This window comes from Gopherus evgoodei, chromosome 8 (assembly GCF_007399415.2).
Source record: "Gopherus evgoodei ecotype Sinaloan lineage chromosome 8, rGopEvg1_v1.p, whole genome shotgun sequence".
NCBI lineage: Eukaryota > Metazoa > Chordata > Testudines > Testudinidae > Gopherus > Gopherus evgoodei.
Window position 1 is genome coordinate 100,785,789 of NC_044329.1, and position 17,788 is coordinate 100,803,576.

Below are 17,788 nucleotides of genomic sequence, written 5' to 3' on the forward strand. Positions count from 1 at the left end.
CTGATTCCTGTGCTTGCTGTTGCAAGGTGGCTGTGCCAGTCAAATCCTCGTTTCCTTGCATTATATACCTGAGCTGCTTGTGTTGTCTTTAGATCACTGCGGACAAGACCTTTCAGGGAGAGCAGCCCAGCCAGAAACAGAATCACTGTGGTTTTGTCTTGCTGCTCCAATCCCATTACAGAGCCATGTCAAACTCCCTCTAGCATCTCAGCGCCGTATACAAGGGAAGCCGTTTATTTTGAAAAGCTGGAGTGTGTAAACAAAAAAAAATTGTACTGCAGTGCAGCAAGACCTTAAAATACCCTGTGTCCAAACACAGTAATTCAAAGGACAAGCAGCTCAGCCTGAGGGTAGAAGCAAGTGAGTAATCAGGATTCCTTTTTAACAGCATTATCCTTAAACATGGGTCCATTCTGATGAGGATGCTAACTTGATAATATTTTATAATAGCATCACATCATGGGGCTAAATCCTCCTGTTGCTGATTTTACCTGCAGCTGTCAACAGGATTGTGACTCAGGCCTGGTCTACGCTTACAAATTAAATTGGCTTAGTTATGTCGCGCATGACTGGGAAAAATTTGGGGCCCTGAGTGCCGTAGGTAGGTCGACATAACCCCTGGTGTTGATGCAACTAGGTTGACAGAAGGATTCTTCCATCAGTTATCAGTGGTTCACAGTCATGCTGGAAGGGCATAATAAGTGGGTTCCCGCAGGGACCAGATTTGGAACCAGTTCTGTTCAATATTTTCATCAATGGTTTAGATAATGGCATAGAGTACACTTTTAAAGTTTGCGGACGATACTAAGTTGGGAGGGGTGGCAAGTGCTTTGGAGGATAGGATTAAAATTCAAAATAATCTGAACAAACTGGAGAAATGGTCTGAAGTAAATAGGATGAAATTCAATAAGAAAAAATGCAAAATACTTCATTTAAGAAGGAATAACCTGTTGCACACATACAAAATAAGAAATGACTGCCTAGGAAGGAGTACTGCAGAAAGGGATCTGGGAGTCATAGTGGACCACAAGCTTAATATGAGTCAACAGTGTAACGCTGTTGCAAAAAAGCAAACATCATTCTGGGATGTATTAGCAGGAGTGTTATAAGCAAGACATGAGAGGTAATTCTTCAGCTCTACTCTGCACTGATTACGCCTCAACTGGAGTATTGTGTCCAGTCCTAGGTGCCACATTTCAGGAAAGATGTGGACAAATTGGAAAGAGTCCAGAGAAGAGCAAGAAAAATGATTAAAGGTCTAAAAAAACATGACCTATGAGGGAAGAATGAAAAAACTGGGTTTGTTTAGTCTGGAAAAGAGAAGAGTGAGAGGGGACATGGTAACAGTTTTCAAGAAAATAAAAGGTGTTATAAGGAGGAGGGAGAAGAATTGTTCTTCTTAACCTCTGAGGATAGGACAAGAAGCAATGGGCTTAAATTGCAGCAAAGGAGGTTTAGGTTGGACATTAAGAAAAACTTCCTAACTGTCAGAGTGGTTAAGCACTGGAATAAATTGCCCACAGAAGTTGTGGAATCTCCATCATTGGAGATTTTTAAGAGCAGGTTAGACAAACTCCTGTCAAAGATGTTCTAGATAATACCTAGTCCTGCCATGAGTGCAGGGGACAGGACAAGATGACCTCTCAAGGTCCCTTCCAGATCCGATTCTACAATTCTATCAACCCCAGCTACAGCCTCTCGGAGATGTGGACTACTTACCTCAGTGGAAAAACCCCTTCCATCTACAGCAACAGCACAGCTGTAATGTAGACATACCCTCAGACAGTCTTCTTCGGCTATACCTCCATGTGAGGATGATGTCTGCCAAGGGGGTTCATTGGTGAGTTTTTAAGTTGCTGAGGAGCCCAATTCTTGCCCTGCAGATTTTCCCACAGAAGTGACAGGTGTAATCTTGGAGGAGACACAGTTGTTGGCTGGAGTGTTGTGCCCTTTCTTTCCTTCTTTGTCTCTTCTCTGTCTCATGAGCACATCTCTTCTCCTCAAAGTGAGTTGTGGCTTGATATGTGGCAGGGGTCGGCAACCTTTCAGAAGTGCTGTGCCAAGTCTTCATTTATTCATTCTGATTTAAGGTTTTGCATGCCAGTAATAATTATAATGTTTTTAGAAGGTCTTTTTCTATAAGTCTATAATATATAACTAAACTATTGTATGTAAAGTAAATAAGGTTTTTAAAATGTTTAAGAAGCTTCATTTAAAATTAAATTAATATACAGAGCCCCCAGGCGGGTGGTCAGGACCCGGGCAGTGTGAGGCCTACTGAAAATCAGCTCGCGTGCCTCCTTTGGCACCCGTGCCATAGGTTGCCTACCCCTGGTATATGGTGTGGTGCCACTGTGTTCTGTTCCACACCGAGTCCTCCCAGGTTGTTGGGTTGATGTCTCCCTTTTTGAGGTGTACTTTCAGTATGTCTTTGAAATGCTTCTGCTGCCCTCCACGAGCCCTTCTTCCCTGACTTAACTGAGAGAACAGTACTTGCTTCGGGAGGTGAGTGTCAGGCATATGTACACAGTGGCAAGCCCAGCAGAGCTGGTGTTTCATGACCTGCACTTCTATGCTGCTGATATTGGCTGCAGAGAGAATGTTGATGTCAGTGTGTCTGTTTTCCCAGCTGATCCTGAGAATCCTCCTGAGGCAGCACTGCTGGAACCACTCCAGCTGCTTGAGATGTCATCTGTAGGTTACCCAGGTCTCACACTCATAGAGAAGGGTGAGGATGACAACTGCCTTGTAAACTAGGATCTTGGTACCTGTTTGCAGATCCCTATAATTGAAGACTCATTTGAATAGTCTTCCAAAAGATGTGCTGGCACAGCGGATCCTGTATTCGATTTCTTTGTCAATGCTGGCTGTTTGGGAGAGGTGGCTGCCAAGGTATAGAAAATGGTCCACATTTTTCAGGGGTTCTCTGCTGATGGTGATTTGTGGAGTACGAACTGTAGTTTGTGCAGGTGGGGGCTGGTCAAGTATCTTGGTTTTCCCGATATTGAGAGAGAGACCTAGGCTGTGATAGGCATCTGCAAAAAGGTTTCAGGTACTTTGCAGGTCGGCCTCTGTGTATGCAAGAATGACACAGTCATCTTCATACTGCCAATTCTTGTGATCTTAGATTTTGTTTGAAGACATCGAAGATTGAGCAATTGGCCATCCCTATGATACTCAATCCTGATTCCGTCAGGAAGGCAGTCGCAAATGAGAATCAGGATCACACCAAGGTAAATGGAGAAGAGTGTTGGAGCAATGACACAACCCTGCTTGACACCAGTGCGAATAATGAGTGGTTCGATCTCTGAGCCATTGCACAGAATGGTGTCAGTCATCCCATCGTGGAGTAGTCTGATGATGAAAATGAATTTCTGTGGACAGCCAAACTTACACGGCACCTTCCACAGGGCGTCACGATTGGTAGAGTCAAAGGCCTTGGTTAGTCGATGAATGCCATGAGCAGTTCTTGGTGTTGCTCTCTGATGGACCGCAACTTCGTCATGGTGGAGAGGTTTGCGTGGGCTAAAGATCCTCAGAGCTATATTGTCTGGAGCTTTTATACTCCTGGTAGGGTCCCCCTTGGTGAGCAGGTCTGAGGCGAGGCCCCTGACTAACCGTGGTCTAAACTTCAAAAGATCCCAACGATGGATCGGGGGTACATAGAGGCCCTTCTAGTACTCTGCAGCTGTGAAGGCAGATGAGGGCTGCAGCAGGATGGAGGCCCCAATTGTCTTGGAGCTCCTTGCCACTGGGTCAGGGTTTTCCTCCTGTCAAGTTTCGTGTGGTTACTGCCTGTGCACTGGTTTCCCGTTAAAAGATTTCACACGCAGGCCTCTGCCAGAGGGTTCACATCTGCACAAAGTCCTGCGGCGACAGATGAGTGGCAAGGAAGACAGGAGCAATGATCTCTGGAAATCTTCAGATAGTCACATATGTATTAAATCAAAGCTTTACTGGCAGATTTCTAATTTTTTACATAAGGCATCAACTTGCAGCCATAATAGCTAGGACTGGGATCTCAGAAACTAAGCAGCATAAAGACTAGTAAATTCTTGGATGTCAGACCTTCAAAGGAAATCCATGAAGACTGTAGGAAGTGATGTTGGTGAATCAATAGGTGGCATTCTTCCTTCTACATTCAACTACACCAGTGGCCTGGGCTGGGGTTAGGACACACTTCTCCTGGAAGTAGGCATCTTTTAGATGAAACATTAAAGTTCCCTGATCAGATTAGATGATCTGTCACTCTGTATCCTACAGTGTTATGTGATACTGATGAGACAGGATGGGGGAGGTAATATTTTTTATTGGACCACCTTCTGTTGGTGAGAGAGAGACACTTTCGAGTTACACAGAGCTGCTCTTCAGGCCTGGGAATGGTACTCACAGCATCACAGCAAAATACCAGATTGTTTAGCACACGTAGTTAACCACTTTGAATGGTCTCTTACAATGTGTAAGTGGCCTGTTAACATATGATCCTGATGTGTGGTGTTAGATATCTGCCATGTTCTTCCTCCAAGTGGCTGTCTTGTAGTGGTCCATGAAGGGACGACTTTGTGAGTTTGGGAATCCTTTGTGACGAAAGGCTGTTTGTGTAAAATGTAGGGCCAAATTTATCCTCAAGACAAATGGATGCAACTCTATTGAAACCACTGTCATTACCTCAGGGATGAATTTGGCCCCATCCTGATGATAATATCAGTTTTTGAGTCTACATTTTGCCTAATCCCCTTCCAGTGGGTTTCCACTTGGACTAGGGTATCTATGAAAGAGAACCTCCCAAGTAAAGACTATGGGCCATAATGACACCAGGGGTAACCCCACTGAAGGCAGCCAGTTGAATGATTCCATACAATTTTACTCTGATAAAACACATTCAAACAACTAGAAGGTAATATATGGCCTCAGCATCTTAGCCTATGTATACAAGATCTGTGCTGGCTAATCTCAATGTTTGCCTTACAGTACTTAGAAATGCCAACTACTGTTCCCGCAGTAATGAATAGGCCTAATTCCATGCTAATCCTTTTCTGCATTCATTCAACCTACATTCTTCAGCTGGCCAGAGCAAGAGACAGTGGCACTGAGTAGGAAGTTGGAATTCCAGGTCACCTGCAGCCTAGTCTGTCATTTTCTGCTCCTGAGCCTGCACTGAACAATTATGCAAAAATGAGGGAATGTTCTACATGGCCATGTGGATAATGAGTATGTCAGGTTTTCCCCTGGGGAATGCAGGACCCAAAAACTCCCTATATGAACTGGTCCTCTCCAATCTGTAGCTGAGAAAACTCAGACCTATGTCATAAGGATGGTGATATTGGGTCAGACCAATGGTCCATCTAGCCCAGTATCCTGTCTTCCAACAGTGGTCAATGCCAAGTGCCCCAGAGGAAATGAACAGAACAGGCAATCATCGAGTCAGCCATCCTGTTGTCCACCCCCAACTTCTGGCAACCAGAGGCTAGGGACACCTAGAGCATGGGATTGCATCCCTGACCACATTGATGGACCTATCCTCCAGGAACTTATCTAGTTCTTTCTTGAACCCTGTTATAGTTTTGGCCTTCACAACATCCCCTGGCAAGGAGTTCCACAGGTTGACTGTGCACTGTGTGAAATAATACTTCCTTTTGTTTGTTTTAACCCTGCTGCCTATTCATTTCATTAGGTGACCCTTGGTTCTTATGTTATGTGAAGGAATAAATAACACTTTATTAAATTTTTCCACACCATTCATGATTTTATAGACCACTATCATATCCCGCTTAGTCATCTCTTTTCCAAGCTGAAAATGAGGTGGTGTTTTTTTTTAATCTCTCCTCATGCAGAAGCTGTTCCATACTCCTAATCATTTTTGTTACACTTCTCCAGGGTTGAAAATGAGTCAGTACATGCCAGTATGGCGTACCGGTAACAGCCTGGTACCAGCCCATACGTGGCCCACATTAAAGCGCTGCCATGGCAAAGGACCCTTCAGTGCTTTAACGTCCCAGCCCCTTTTGCCCCCCCTTGGCCGCCGACGGGCAAAGGGAGCAGCTGAGCCTGGAAGGGCTGGCTGGGGGATGCTGACCACTGCCCCACCCCTTCTGCCTGAGGGCCCGCCCCTTGCGGGGGCTGAAGCCAGCCCTGGCACCATCCTGTTACGTGTCTGGAGTTACTTTCACCCCTGACCTTCTCTATACTTTTCCGATTCTAATATATATTTTTTGAGATTGAGCAACCAGAACAGCATGCAGTATTCAAGATGTGGGCGCACCATGGATTTATATAGTGGCATTATGATATTTTCTGTCTATTATTTATCCATTTCCTAATGATTCCTAACATTGTTAGCTTTTTTTGACTGCTGCTGCTCACTAAGTGGATGTTTTCAAAGAACTATTCACAATGACTCCACGATCTTTCTTGAGTGGTAACAGCTAACTTAGACCCCATCATTTTATATGTATAGCTGGGATTATGTTTTCCTCTGTGCATTACTTTGCATTTATCAACTTTTAATTTTATCTGCCATTTAGATGCCTAACCACCCTGTTTTGTGAGATCCCTTTGTAACTCTTTGCCATATTTGGACTTAGCTATCTTGAGTAATTTTGTACCATCTGCAAACTTTGCCACCTCACTGTTTATCCCTTTTTCCAAATCATTTATGAATATGTTGAAGAGGATGCAGATTCCTGAGGGACACATTATTTACCTCTCTCCATACTGAAAACTGACCATTTATTCGTACCTTTTGTTTTCTGTCTTTTAACCTCTTACTGATCCATGAGAGGACCTTCCCTCTTATCCCGTGACTGCTTGTCATTCATCATACATAGATTTCAACCATTTAGATAACAGTAATAAGTCATAACAATAATGATAAATGTTTACATAGCTGTGTGTGTTTGTATGCGTGTGTGACTTAAATCTTATTGAAAGTCAATGGGATGTGCGCTCCTAAAGCCCAAATCCTCAAAGGTATTTAGGTGCTTAACTCCCATTGAAATCAATGGGAGTTAGACACTGAAATACCTTTGAGGATCTGGGGTTTAGGACCCTGTGACTTTTGCAAATGGGACTTAGTCATCTCAATGGCTTAAGCCTTGCAATGCTGATAGGGTGACCAAATAGCAAGTGTGAAAATCGGGACGGAGGTGGGGGGGTAATAGGAGCCCCAAATATCAGGACTGTCCCTATAAAATCGGGCCATCTGGTCACCCTAAATGCTGAGCAGAGCAACACCTGAAATATCTTTAAAAATCTGGCTCTAAAGTCACTTAGGCACTTCTGAAAATGTCACCTTTATGGTCTTTCTGTGCCTCATTTGTACAATGGGCATGCTAGCTCTGCCCTACCTCACTGGAGTGGTATGAGGAGGAGGACTATATTAAAGACTTTGAGCTACTCAGTTACAGGCAAGTCTCATCTTACGCAGGGGCTCCGTTTCGCGGTTAGTGCTAAAGCGAAAACCCCGGATAGCGAAACACTCATTGAGTTGTATTTTTTCATTGAGGTGAAGATATATTTACCATTGAAATAAACTGACATTGGAGGCCAGGGCATAGGCAGTTATGAGCCAGATCTAATGCTGCTGCAGCCAGCGTGAATGCTGGACACAAACCCCAGGAAAGGCACCTCACTAACAAGTCCAGGGCTGTTCTCCCTACTTCTCACGAGGCTTGGAACAGCAAGCACCCATGTGGGGTGCAGGAGGTGCGAACCACAGCAGACACACTAGGCCTGGAGGGTTATTCCACCTCCATCTCCTGCACGGGGAGCTGCTGTTCGTTTCTCACCCACGGTACCGGCTCCCGCACATGCGGATCGTAAGTCCATTTAGGGAAGACACACTTATACAGATTCAGCAGCACCGTGTCCTGGGATTTCAGCTGCCCATCAAAATGACACTTCATGTGTCCATGAGTCTCTAGCGGCTCTGTGATGTGTCCTCTGTGGCCCCACTTGGTCCTCAGTTCCACTGCTTAAACCACAGCACATCCTCTCTGTTAAAGAACATGTACCGCACTACAGCCATCTTGCTGAAGATCTTGAAAGGGTGACCACTGAGCACCAGCTGCTTGACGATGATTCTGTCTGGATCCACTGAGAGCAGAAAGCCTGTGGCCATGAGGTCGTGCTTCCATTACTCCTTTGTTTAAACAGTAGCACCGAGGTGGGGGGGGGGGGTGGAAAGTGATGGGAGCATAAACAGTCACCACCAGGGCTGCATCAGGCTGCAGGAAACACTCCGACTTGTGCTTATCAGCTGAGCTATGCTGGGAGTACAGAGGGGAGATGTGGAAGTGCCTGAACCCACAGTGGAAGATCAACTCCTCCTTGGCTTTCACTGTCTCACTGTTGTCCAGGTGCCGTCTCACTACAAAGTTCATTGAGATGAATGGCAGGTGGAATCGCCCGCACTGCACATGCAGTTTTTATATTGTTATTTTTCTTTTTTTCTCTGTTTTTGCCTACCACGCAAAGCTGAATTCACTCATGTTAAATGCACCTAAGATGCGACTTGCCTGTACTACAGTGATGGTGGCCATATAAATCCTGTAGACAGAGGAGTGCTGTGAGGCTCAGTTCATGAGTGCTTGTAAAGTGCTTTGAGATCCTTGGGTGGCAATCTCTTTAGAGAAATACAAAGGTTTATTATTACTTGCTATGTCTGTGACACCCTGCACCTCTGGCTTCATCAGTGTACTACTGCCGGGGGACTCTGCTTTATTTCTTTTGGAGAAAGTATCATCTCCCAAATCGCCTTTGCCAAATGCAGGCGGTGAGTAAAAGGGCAATGTCTCACAACCTTTGGGGACCCAAGATACATAGCGTCTTTATTCCACCTAAAGCAAAAAAAAAAAAAAAAAGAGAGAGAGAGAGGGACAAACTAGAGAATCCATTACAAGGAGCTGAAATGCTGCCCAAGGAGTGTGGGGCTGATGTATTGATATTTACAGTTCCACAGATAAAGGGCATTTGGGGAGGTAAAAAAGACATGAATCTGCGTATGCCACTCATAACAAGGAGCCTTTTGTTATCAGGGTCTTGACTGATTCAGTGTTTGTTGGAGCAACGCGTTGGTAAATGCGAGATTTATTGGTGGAGTATTTGCCAACCATGTTAAGCTCCATTAAGGAAATGTTTTGTTTGTGTGTGTGTGTGTGTGTGTGTGCGTGCGTGTGTGCGTGCGTGCGCGCGCGCGCGCGCGCTCGGGTGACAGGGCCAAAACCCCCCACTGTCTGCAAATCTTTTATGCAAGTTAATTGCTACGTATGTAACTGTCAACTTGAGACTAGTTACAGGATTTGACAATTGAGGCAACTTAAAGACATAATTAACCTTCTTAGCAGCCCGATCCTGCAAGGTGCTGAGCACCCTATGGAGCTCGGTGAGTATGGAGGCTGCTGAGTACCTAGCAGGAGGAACTCAGCACAAGGCAGAATCAAGTCCCTAGGATGCAAATAGGTTTCGGCGGTTGACTCTTCTGGGGTATAAACTGTCCCTGAGACAGGACAGGACCGACACCCTTGGACCTCTGACTGGAGCCAGTGGACCTGGGCTTTGCGTAGGAAAAGATACTCTGTGCAGCTTTTAGTTTTGCTCTTGAAAAATGAACCTACTTGATTTGATACAGGTCCTCATGTGTAGGACTCCCATTGACTTCAGCAGAGTTCTGCGCACCTGTAGTGGAGAAAGATCACCTGTTGGATCTGCAAAGCAGGGGATAACAATGCCTATCAGCCTCTTCCCCACTGCTCTGCCCTTTCCCCTGGCCAGGCAAGGAAAGAAATTATCAACCAGGAAGTGGCTGGACAGTGGGCTCTTTTTGTGAGTCGGAGTCTGGGATGCTTCTCACAGCACCCAGGGCTGAGTCACCTTGTTACCACCTGCCTCCAGTGCAAGAGAGTCTTGCCTGTGCCTAGCTGGGTGCCAGCTCTCTCACATCACCAGCCTGTCAGCCACTCAAGCACTCTCTCCTGCCCTACACCACTCTGCCTTTGCCCTGTAGGTTGACAATAGATGTACCCCAGCCCCCAACTCCCTTCAAAGTATCCCCCTGTGGTATCCAGCTCCTGATCACTAGATACCCATAGACATCCCAGGCCCTCTGTTCCCAAGGGAGCCGAGTACTTCAGTTTTACCTTAGATCATTGCTCCTGTCTCAGACGCAGCAGTGGGTTGAATTACAGTAAAAGAAAAGGGAAGATATTTAAGAAAGACTAGAGGTTCACTAGAAACAAGTGTGAATGAAGGCAACAAATGGTTTACATAAAAAACAAAATCATAAAATAAACTAGGACTGCACTTGTTAATAGTTACCTTTCCTAGGTAATAAAGTAGATGCTGACCCCAAAGTTTAGTTTCTTGGCATATTTGCTGGTCCCAAGGAGCCAGGACCCAGTGCCCCCCAGCTCATCAACATGCCTTCTCAGTGAATTCATCCACAGAATGTCTTTCTCCACCCTGTGATACACTGAATCAGGGCACTCTCCTCCCGGTCCTATTGTTCCTTTTAGGGTTTGATGTTTACAGTTTATCTTTGATGGTTTTCCATTGACTTTTCCGGGTTGGTGCAAAGGTGGACAATGGAGCAATACATGACATAATCAGCTAGCCAAGGAGAGGTAACTCCTTCCTACTTGATTCCCTGGTGACTCACTTTCCCTCCAGGACCATAAAGTATAATTTTCAACAGAGTTGCATTATTCCTTAAATATTAATAATTGTGAGATGCATGCATGGATATGAGTATTGATAAGTTACAACGTTTCAGCAGAGACCTCACATGCTACCCTTCACGGATAAATGCCAGGGATGTTAGGGGTAGTGAGTTTGTCAGGTCTGAGTGAGGAGTTGCTTGTAAAGAACAGTGACCCCTTTGCTCCTTGGCACTAATGGGCCTCTGTGTCACAGAGCTGCATGGCAACAAAGGGCTGGAGAGAAGTCCCAGGAACTGTGGACAGAGCCACACGTGAAACAGGCCAGATAATACAATTGGGTGTGGATCAATGTGGGACTTAGTGTGGGGGGGGCCAGCAGCAGCGGAGCAGGGAGCTAGTGCAGAGGGGCACCGAGAGAGATGCTAAGTGAGTTTTGCTTGGAACCCTGCACCTGCCCATTGGCTGGAACAGAGACTGGACTGGAGAGGGCACCCCAGACCTGAAAAGCCCTGACTCTCCGCTGGACTGTCCAGGAGGACCCCAGACAAGAACTGCTATTACTCACATTGAGTGCTAGCTCTTTAAGCCTCTGTACCTTGGGTATCAGCCACCTTTCCCTTTCCTGCCAGCCCTAGTCAAATACCCTTTCCAATAGCCATGTTCCTGAGTGCATACTGGGAACCCCTGGGCTAGTGTCTACAAGGCCTGTTGCCATCCGAATTGGAGTACACTAGGCATGCTACTGGTATTCTAGGGGTTCAGTGTACTGGTTAGCCACAATAATTACAGTCGATTTCTTCCCTTTCTGCCCCCAATGAAGTAGTCCAAGAGCTCTGCAGTTCCAGAGTCCAAAATGGAAAGTGAAACTTCGCTATGTTCACACTGAGCCAGATTCTCCTGCCACAGAAACGGCCACAGGGGTGGGGCAGGAAATCACTTCCAGAATCATGCAGGGCATTTCTTGTCAAGCATCCCCTTAAGGACCCCCTAGATCTGTGTGGAGAGAAGCTGTCTGCAGGGGTAGCTCCTGGCCCTATTGGTCTCCCTTGGCTGGGTCCCACATGGCTGTTAAGCAGCTGTTGCAGAGAGAATCCAAAGGGAATGAAGGGTGAGTCATTATCTGCTTGGATATCCATGGGGCACGGTGCCATGAGCAGTGCTAGCTGCCTCCAGCCTGCCTGATCTAGTCATTCTCCAGCTCCCAGCCCCAAACATCAGTGGAATCTCTTCTGCATGAAGCAGCCCTGGACTGGCAGGGAGATGCCCTTCACTGCAGACAGAGATCCAGTCATGGATGGATGTTCCCTCCCATAAGCGAGCTGTCCCATAGTATTTATCCTCATTCTCTGAGCACCAGTGAGGTAGTCAGAGCTTTCACCAGAGAGTTCCTGGTTCTCTTCATTGTTACCCCATCTTCTGAGGGTATATAGATCAGTGGAAGGAGGCCATTATTCAGATCAGTGTTTTTATTTACCAGCCAGACTAGGGAAGGCTACTCTGATCTACTGTAGTCTTACTCTCCTCCTGAGAAGTACGAGGAATCCTTTGACTAATGAGAGTTCTTCCATGTAGTCTGGCCTTCTACCTTGAAAGGTGCCAGACTTCTGTGGGGCTCAGCCCTGGCAGAGTCTGGTATAATTTCAACCCTAATATGGACAGGCCCTCCCTTATGAACCAGATTCTCTGCTGGTGTAGATCAGCATAGCTCCACTGCGTTTGAGGGAGCTGTGCTGATTTGCACCCGCTGAGGATGTGTCCCTTCGGAGCTATTATCCAGGTGATCCATAGCCCATCTGATTCATATAATTTGAAAGCACAGGAACGTTTCAGGGCAAAGGCAGCCATGCAGCTTATCCCCTCTCTGTCAAGTGTTTGCACCCTGTCATGTTTTCTTCTTGTAAATGCTTGTCTGACTTGTTCTTGGATATGTTCACAGCTGTGTCTGCTCTTGCTGGTGTTAGTGATCCATTCCACTTGTTCGTTACCCTCTGTGCAAAGAAACGTCTCTTGTACTCCCTCTGTGCTCGGTCCTTTCTTGGCCTCAGTTCATGCCCTGATGTACTGGAGTCTCTAATTTTCTCCAATAGGTTTTGGCATCCATTTTCTAACAGTCCTTCAGCATTTTGCACACCTCACTCAGGTCCTCTGTTAAACCTCCTCTTCTCTAATAACTATGGACCTTGATTTCTTAACCTGTAAAAAGCTTTATACCACTGATGTCTTCAGACTAATTGGCAGTAATTCATCTCACCACCCTTAATTAGTAGCCTAATGGTAGTAATGTCACCCTACATTTATATAGCTTCTCTCATGAAGGCACTCTGAGAGCCATATAACTGTAAGCAGAGTCAGGATAAGCTCTACCCTGACATCTGGTGGAAAGAATTTCAGAGAGTGTATTTGCATAGGCACGCCTACCCTGTCCCAGACTGCCGAGCTGTGGGACTGCTTGGTGACAAATGACTCACCCTCAGTTGGGTGGTACTTGCTAGACAAGGGACATGGGTTCCAAAGCCCAGTGAATTGAGAGAGGCTGGGGACAAGTGTCTGTGCCTGGTGGTGCAGTTTTCTTGTGGAGCCAGAAGCACCAGTTCCACCTGCTCCTCTCTCCACTGTGGAATGTCAGAGTTGATTTTTTTATTCCCTCAAGAATCTAAATACAGGTTGCTGAGCTGAGCTCACTTTGGGCTAATGGTGCACTAGCACTGGTGCTCCCCCACTAAGAGCTGAGATCACTAAGAGTTGAAATCACTAAAGAGCTGAAATTACTGAGCTGAGAGCACTGAGTACTGTGCTAACTAGTGGGGGAGCCTGAAGCTATACTGTGGAACAGAGCAGCTGGCGAAGTGGAGCAGTTGTGGGGACGGCTGGAGCTGATCACGGGACAGCTGGTGGCAGCAGAGCGGTCAGCAGAGCGGAGTAGCTGTGGGATGGGTGGAGAGGCCCACAGAGCGAGCGGAGCCGAGCAGTTTGCAGAGAGACCTGGAGCAGCTCATGAAGCAGAGCAGCTGGTGGAGCGGAGCAGTTTCTGAGGACGGCTGGAGGAGCAGCGTGGAGCGGCTGGTAAAGAGGAGCAGTTCGTGGAGAAGGTGGAAGCAGAACCTACGGAGAGGCAGGGCAGTTGGCCCCGGACCATGTAAGGTGCCCCTTTCTACCCAGGCTGGGGGGAGGGACCTCTACAGATAAACTCTCGAACTCTGGGGTGGCATTGACCAGAGACTTTTGGGTTGTTGGACTTTGGGGTGATTGGACTTAAAACCCAAGGGGAAAAAGGACAGTGCCAAATGTACTTGGAGGTGGGTTTTTGTTTATGGTTTGTGTTATAACACCTGTTTGTGGTGTTTCTCCAATGGAATGCCGCATTGGTTCCTTCCTTTATTAAAAAGATTTTGCTACACTCAGACTCCGTGCTTGCGAGAGGGGAAGTATTGCCTCCTAGAGGTGCCCAGGGGGGTGTGGTATGTGAGTGTCCCAGGTCACTGGGTGGGGGCTCGAGCCGGTTATGCATTGTGTTACTGAAACGGAACCCCTGGATACTGAACCCGGCCCTTGTTGCTGCCAACTCAGAGGGGCAGAAGGGTTACATAACCATACACATGATAGTACAGCATGTGTTAGTTTATTATAGACATTTACCTCATGGCACCTGTCTCAGACAGGTAAACCAGTGTTCTCCACATTTTAGAAATAGAGAAACTGAGTCACCGAGTGACACTAAGGCCATTTTCAAAAGCAGCCACTGATTATGTGGGGGGCTGCGTGTTTGAGTGCCCAAATGAAGACATCTGAAAGAGCTGATATTTGGAAGTGCTGAGATCCCACAACTCCAGCCAAGATCAATCGGAGCTGCTCAGAATCTCTGAAAACCAGGCCCCACCATCTGTATCACAGGTTGAGCATCCAAAACTTGGGAAACCCCAAAAAAGAGCAGCCATGTTTGAAAATTTTGGCCACCCAGCAAGCCCATGGCAGAGTCAGCACTGGCTACTCCTTCCGGAGTCCAGCCTACTAAACCACACTGCTTGATGGCGTCGGACAGGAATTGCTTCACTGAAGTGCAACCACCTGGGGTGACAGGTGACAGCCAACTAGTTCACAGACACTAGTGATTTGAGTCAATGGCACCAAGTCAGACCCCCTAGTCTCACAAAAATAAGTTCCCTAGTGTCTTTAATATCCATGCCATCTTTAAATGCACTGCCAAATGACCCACACGTGCCTAGTAATGTCAGGAGTGGATGTGACTCTGCCAGGGTATGAACCTGTAATTCTAGAAAACCTGCGGCTGTCAGGCCTGATGCTTGCACCATCTAAGCCATTTTCTTGGGGCGCAAATGTCTAATGGAATAAAGGGGTGGATGGAGTCAGTGATCCAACTGCTGAGCTGCTTTGGGGCAGGTCTGAACCACACAGTCAACCCCAGTGGCACTGAAGTCAGGGTAGATGGCCACAGAAGGATCACCCCATTGTACGGGTATCTCTCAGGGAAGCACAGCTGGTGCAAGGGTGTCTACACCAGCCCCTCCTTATGGCGGGTGGCCGAATCAAGGCTGGGTGAGAGGAGACGTGGCCTTGGCATCACTCTGCCCCGCTGCTCCCCAGCTGCGGATAGCCAGCACAAGCTAGTGCAGCCCCAGGCTCAGGGCTTGGCCAGGGCCACAGCTTTCATTACTGCACACTCAGCAAGGCCTTGGATCAGGGTGAATATCTCAGCTAAAGGTAACGTTATAAATCATGTGCTGATGGCTTTAACAAAGAGCAATGTTTGGCAACCAGGCCTGGACAATGGCTTTATCGTAGCTTGGCAAACTGTGTCTGACTGGTAGAGGCCAGTGCTCTTGTACCCAGCTGATCTTTCCAATCTCAACAGGCCTCTGTACTGCAGTTAGTGTTTACATAACTCAAATAATTACAATAATTCCTGGCCGTTTTTCTGCAACATTTGTAAATGGCTTATTCTTGGGAGTGGATTTAGGACTGGTGAAAGGTGCGGGATTGAAACCCCGGAGACTGCAATCCCTCAGTTTATTCACAGACCTAGTACAGCAGAACAAAACTGAGTTAGCCTCTCAGAGGCATCCCATGAGCTCTATAGACACCCTTGCATGGGTGATCCCCAATACCCTGCTCCCGCTCCCTGGCTAGCTGCAAGTCCTTCCTCCCAGTCAGGTAGAACACGGAGAACCCTTCCACCTAGTTCAGGCTTTGAGCTCCTATGTCTTTAGCAACAACCTCCAAAAATGACAATTCTCAAAAATCACAACCCCTGCTTTCAGACTGTTCTGACAATGGCCGTGATGGGAGTTCTCTGCAGAGCTGGAAATACCTGCTGCGGTAGTAGCTAATCAAAAATAAATGAGTCCCATTGCATCCTGGGATCTTGCCTTGGCAAATCTGTTGGGTCTGACCCTTGGTTATCCCATTCCTGGCTTGGTGCAGATACTGAGGGGACAGTGAGGGGAAATAGCTTTAAGCTATCTTTGCATACCCCTCAGGGGCTGTGCAGGTCCATGCCACCCTCAGTGTAAGTTAGAGTAGCCTCAAGGCTGCTTTAAAGTACATGGTGCTTCCCATGGCTCCCTTAGAATATGACCCCTGGGAAGCAGAGAATCACAGGGTTAGTGCACTTTGGCCACACCTTTGGCGTCCTCCCAGTCTGCCTCTGTCCCAGTTTGCAACACACTTACACCAGTTCTGCTCCCTCTGGAGAGGCCGTCTGTGGGATGAATATTCTCAGAGGGATGCTTATGCCTGATTTTAGGCCCCTTTAAGCTGCCAGAGAGGTATAAAGGGACCTTCATGTCTGTTATAGCTGTTGCCAAGGCAATAGAGCAGGTGTGAAAAAATGCAATACATATTTGTGAACTCTAGAAGGCGCCAATGGAAAGCAATGGAGAGAAGCATGAAGAATAACAAGAGGGAGGAGCTAGTACTTTTCTGCAAGTTAACAGCAATACAAAATCCATTTTCATCCAGGGACAGCTTGAGGAACGGATCCAGATGAATAATCTAGCTGTGAGGAGGACCCGTCCTGCGGACACTGCATTTACTGATTAGTTATGTGCAACATAACACATGGATGGTGGATGTGAGCCATGATGCAAAGTGGCACCATTTTTTTCCTCAGGAAACATTTCCAGCCTTGAACCTGCAGAGTGAAGATGTAGTGAGGACTCTGAAAAGGGCTTGAGAAATTAATCAAAACCTCTGAGAGAAACGAAAGCTAATCACCAATGAGCACCAGGAAATCTCTCAGCAATACCATCCAAGATGCTCACAGTTCCTTTTGTGGCAAACAGCATCTGAAATGTTGTACTGAGTTAAATGAACTAGTTGGTTGGAAATCATAAAGGATAATACACCTCTACCCCGATATAACGCAACCCGATATAACACGAATATGGATATAACTTGGTAAAGCAGTGCTCCGGGGGTAAAGCACTCCCGCAGATCAAAGCAAGTTCAATATAACACGGTTTCACCTGTAACGCGGTAAGATTTTTTTGGCTCCCGAGGACAGCTTTATATCGGGGCTAGAGGTGTAGAGGAAGAGAGGGATTGCAAAGTGTGACAGAGGGAGAGAAGATCTAGTTTCAGTTTAGATCTATTTTCAGTTAATTCTTTGAAATCGGGGCTGTTTCTCATGTAAAAGTGGCTTAAATGGATCGTCTGCTAATGGGCAGCAGAATTGCATTCCCTCCCAGCTCAGCTTCATTTGTCTTAATGGAACAGGAAAGCCCTCACTTACCCAGAGCTCCAATTTCAGTGCAGCTCCGAAGTGTGGTTTTTCAGTGTTTGAAGCCCATGTAGACAATTATTGCTTTTAGCCACCTTAGGAAGAGCCTAGTGAAACTGCAGGGCAAGGATATTTCAACTAACAGGCAGGGGATTGATTTTTCCCTCCCATCCCTTTAGCTTACTTTCAAATGTAGGTATCAAATTAGAGCTCAGAAAATGAAGTCGCCCTGCCAAGATTGCATGGCCTATACCAAGTGGACTGTTATTAAATGCTGAATACCTTTGGCAGCGATTCATTGATAATGAGTTTTACTTCCCTCCATCCCTTTCCTCTCCGGAGAGACTGGATTGCTGGACTCAGGGGACTGGGAGCAAGACAGAGGACCAAGGATCTC